A 5,159-nucleotide genomic window follows, 5' to 3' on the forward strand; every position below is an offset into this window, starting at 1 on the left:
GTTCTTTAGCCAGATCCTTAAGAAAGTAGAAAGAAGAGGAGATCCGCTACGCAATCAAGTGGATGGGGTGAGTTAAGTTTGTTTATTATTTCTAACTCCTCTATCCCTATTTTACTAAGCATTCTGTTTTAAGAATGCTAATATTTTCCCTTATAAACATGTTATAAGGGAAAATAATAGAATCTACACAACACCGATCACAAAGCCGAACTTCTGTGAAGAAGTCCGGGTTCGGGTCAGGGTACAAAACATGCCGATTTTTCTCAAGCGCGTGCAAAACGCATTAAAATGCTTTGCACTCGCGCAGAAAAATCACACATTTTCCTGCAGCGCACACGCATCTTGTCTGGCCCTCACACGCGACGCTTGTGTGAAAGAGGCCTAACAGAGCAGATCTGTGCTTCTAATCACTTAGCATCACAGAGCCAAAGAAAGAATTAACTAAACAAACAAATCTTTTGAACTGATCTTTCAGGTGAACTAAATCAGAATGAACTAATCCCCAAAATGAACCAGATTTCCCATCACTTGCTCACAGGACAATGGCATACACTGCGTGGGATGAGGATTTTTATATATTTTTTTCAAATATCCTTTTTATTGAAGTAGATAAGTCATATTCAATTACATCTTTGTGATATCATATCACATATACAGTTACAACGACATCAATTCAGTATTACACATATTTTGTCACAGTCATCACATTATTATCTGCATACATCTTGAAGTCCTGTATACTCATGTAGTGATACATATATTTTGTATCCTTCACAGTACAGTTGTCAAATGACCTCATGATTCACCTCATTGCGCTGAACCTTTTTTTTTTCGGTGTCATGACTATCCACTTTTATTTTCTATATAACTTTAAACCCCAACTTTATTGCAACAGATCCCAACTGACCCTTCCTCACTCCCCCCTTTCACTACAGGTCTACTGTATGGCTCTACACCTTCTCTAATGTGCTAATAGCTAGGTTACTCTATAGTCTTCAATCTACCTGTAACGTCCCTAAGGTATTTGTTAATTTTCTTTTCAGATACCACTCTGAACCTGTGAATGGTTGCATAGTTTCCAACAACTCAGTATTGCTTAGGGCTACTCTTATGAAAGGTTCCCATCTGCTAAAGAAAACATTGACCCTCTTTCCTTTAAATTGTTCTGCCTCAGCTCTTTCAAGTAGAAAGCACGACTTAGTATGCAAGAAAACTTCGTCCATTGAGGGTGTTTTAGGCTGAAGCCATTCCCTGAATATACACCTCTTGGCAGCTAGTAGCAGTAAATGCACCAACAGGGTTATCCTTTGTCCCTCGGATGCTACCTGGAATATCAAAAGCTCCGGAGCAAGCGAAATTTCCACTTTCAAGTGATTTTTAATTTGAAGGATGATCTTTTTCCAGAACTTTTCCGTTTCCGGACAGGACCATATACCATGATATAAGTCCGTACCGATCTCATGACATTTTGGGCATTTAATGATTCTATCCGTTTGGAGCAACCAAGGGGCAAAATGGAAGCCATAGATAGCTCTGTGCATCATCCTGAAGTATGTCTCTCTCCATCCTTCGTTTGGTGTCACCTTTCTAATTGTCTCCCATCCTCTCAGAATAATTTGTTGTATGTCTATAAGTGGGAATTCTTTCTTCCATTTTGAGAATAGGCTTTCGGCTATTTGCCTTTGCTTCATCTCCCTCAAACCCCCGTATAGCTCTGAGAGTGACATCTTCCTGAGTCCCTTACCTGTAAGTAGATCAAAATCTTTCAGCCCCATTTCTCTGGTTAGGTTCATTACTCGTTTAGTTAAAAAATCTTTGATTTGTGAAAATGCTAGCGGGTGTTGGTTACGTAATGCAGGAAATCTCACAATGAATTCTTCGTACTTAAGGTATCTCCCTGTCTGTGCATCCCAAAGGTCCCTTACCTTACCGATCCCCAACTCCTTCCATTTCTGAAAATGTTTAGCTTCACTCCCTGCTGGGAATTCTGGGTGGCCCCAAATGCTCATGTGCTTAGACAAATTGTAAGGCAATGAAAACAGCTTGCGGATTGCCTTCCAGCTTGCCACTGTATCTTTTATCAAAAGACTACCCTTAACCTCTGGAGGCATGACCCCATATCTAGTGTGCAGCAAAGCTGTCAGTGACCACGGCGCCACCAATTGTTCCTCTAACTTGGTATTAGTGTAAAATTGTGTTCCATATATCCAATCTAGGCTATGCCTTAGGAGACCAGATAAATTGTACGCTCTTATGTCCGGGAAATTTAGTCCCCCTAAGATTTTTGGCAATTGCAGTTTTGCCAGTGAGATGTGACATTTTTTCCCCCTCCACAAAAATGACCTAAATGCCTTTTCCAGGGTTTCTATGTCTTTGTGTTTAAGTAGGATAGGGATTGTTTGTATGGGGTACAGGAGTTGGGCTATACTCATCATTTTTAAAAGTTGACATCTCCCCCCCAGGGATAGTGACAGGGACGACCACCTCCCTATATCTGCTAGAATTTTTTTGATTAATGGTGGGTAGTTTAATAAATATAAAGAATCAGGCGTACTTCCTACATGTATACCTAGGTACTTAATCAAATGATTGGCTATCTGTAAGGGAAATCCTAGTAATCTTTTTTGGGCTTTCCTGGCCTGAGGTCCTATAAACAACAGCTCCAACTTATCTGTACTTACCTTAAATCCTGAAAATGTTCCAAACGTCTCCAGTGATTTTACCAAGTGACCTATGTCTCTGTGTGGTTTCTCCAAAAATACTAACAAATCGTCGGCAAAAAGTGCGTGCTTTATTACCTTTTTCCCAGACTTGCCAATTTTAATCCCTTCTAGTTTGGTATCCCTCTCAATGTGTCTAGACAAAGGCTCCAGTGCCAGATTAAAGAGGAGCGGAGAAAGCGGACAGCCCTGCCTCGTCCCCTTGCCTAAGTGTATAGATCTAGATAAAAAACCTGGCGTGGCTACTCTAGCCTGAGGATTTGAATAAACTCCATTCAGAAATTTTCTGAACGGTCCCACGAAGCCCATCTTGTCCAATACCTCTCCCATCCATCCCCAGTCCACGTTATCAAACGCTTTTTCCGCATCAATAGATATGATGGCTGGGAATGAATGGGAAGAGGGTCTTAGCTTTACCTCATCTTATGCCAGCAAAACTTTTCTAATATTCGTCACTGCCGACCTACCCTGCACAAATCCCACCTGGGCCGATGAAATCAATTTAGGTAGCAGGTTTGAGAGTCTATCAGCTACTATCTTAGAAATGATTTTGAGATCAACATTGATGAGGGAAATTGGACGATATGAGGCTGGATTCGTGGGGTCCCTTCCGGGCTTCGGAAGAACTTTAATGTGGGCTGTATTGGTCAATGACGGTTTTGGGTCACCCTTCATATACCCTGAATATATCTGAGAAAGGATCGGCGCTATATCATGAGCTATTAGTTTATAGAATTCCCCACTATACCCATCTGGCCCCGGCGCCTTCTCCAAGGTCAGGTTTTTTATATATGTGATTACTATTTCCGTGGAGACTGGGGAATTCAATGTCTCCCTATCCTCCGCCGATAATTTAGGCAACTGAACTCCCGCTAACCATTTACTACCATCCTTATTCTGAGAAGGGTTTGCTGCATACAAATCTTCGTAAAAATCTACCAATATTTTGTTAATTTCCCCTGGGTACGAAGTCGATATCCCGTTTTTCCCTTTAAGGGAATGAATAGCAGATATCCCTCTTTGTCCCTTCGCCAACCTTGCCAATAGTCTACCTGCCTTGTTACCATATCGGTATAGGTGTGCTTCCCATCTTGTGGTAGCAAAACTATCCCATTTCTTAAGCCAGGCCTCATATTCCATTTTAGCGTTTTGCCAAATTACACGGGAATCATTTGTGGGGATGGCTTGAAAGAAGGTATACGCCTTTCTAAGTTCACTGCTCAGCTGACTCAACTTTTCCTTTATTATTCTGCGCTTACCGAACATATATGTCATGATCCGTCCCCGAACTACTGACTTCCCCGCATCCCAGAGTAATTGGTGGTTATCTATGCCTTTGTTCTCTTGCTCATATTCTAGCCACCAACCTCTCAAAAATTTAGCAAATTCCTCATTTTTGTATATTGCGGCTGGAAACCGCCATAGGAAGTCAGTACCCCGGGGAGTCTCCCCCCTCAAGGTGACAGATACCGGAGAGTGATCCGAGATTATCATGTCTTCTATGTGTGGTTCTGAGAAATGTCCTGAGTCTGATTTACCGCACAGAATATAATCCAGTCGCGACCACGACTGGTGGGCATGTGAATAGTGTGTAAATTCCCGTTCTTCCGGGTTTCGGGTCCTCCACAAGTCCACCATATCTGTGTCAGCTATGAGTTGTGCTAGTCTAGTATCAGTAGGCCCTTTTTTCCCTCCCTTTCCTGGGTCTCGTCTTCTATCCTCCTTCTCATCTAACACCGCATTCATATCCCCGGCTATTATTTTCAGTTTCGTTGGTTCTGCAGATATGTCCCTGGTGAGTGCATTGAAGAAAGGTCTGTCACGGTCGTTAGGTCCATAAACATTAAAAATACTGATAGCTTTCCCCCCCTCTGTGAGATGTAATCTGGAGATTCTACCTTGCTGGTCATGTGTGTGACCTATCACTTTGTATGGTAGCCCTTTTTTTTAGCAGCGTTAGCACTCCTTCTTTTCTTACCTATAGCTCCTGAACCATAAACTTCCCCTACCCATAGCGTTTTCATTCTTCTTAATTTCTCCGCTGGAAGGTGAGTTTCTTGCAAAAGGGCAATATCCGCTCCCATTTTTTTAAGATATTTCAGGACTAGCCTGCGTTTTCTTGGAGACCTCAGCCCCTTGACATTCCAGGAGACGATTTTAATGCGACCATCCATTAGATTTTCTCCTAATTATTAAATGTCCCTACAACTTCAAGATGGTTTAACAATGGAGCAACCGGGGGTAGACTGTACCCTCTAACTATCCATTGCATTATACCTCTAAAACACATTTAAGTTTAAGTTTAGGCTTCACTTTTTTCCAACACTAGAGAAAAACTGCTACGTTTCTCAACCTCCTCCGACCTAGACATCTTTGCATGTTAAGTAAATATCAGCAAAAAGAAGAAAATAACATAGATAGCATACACCACCATTACTA

This window comes from Bufo bufo, chromosome 5 (assembly GCF_905171765.1).
Source record: "Bufo bufo chromosome 5, aBufBuf1.1, whole genome shotgun sequence".
Classification (NCBI taxonomy): domain Eukaryota; kingdom Metazoa; phylum Chordata; class Amphibia; order Anura; family Bufonidae; genus Bufo; species Bufo bufo.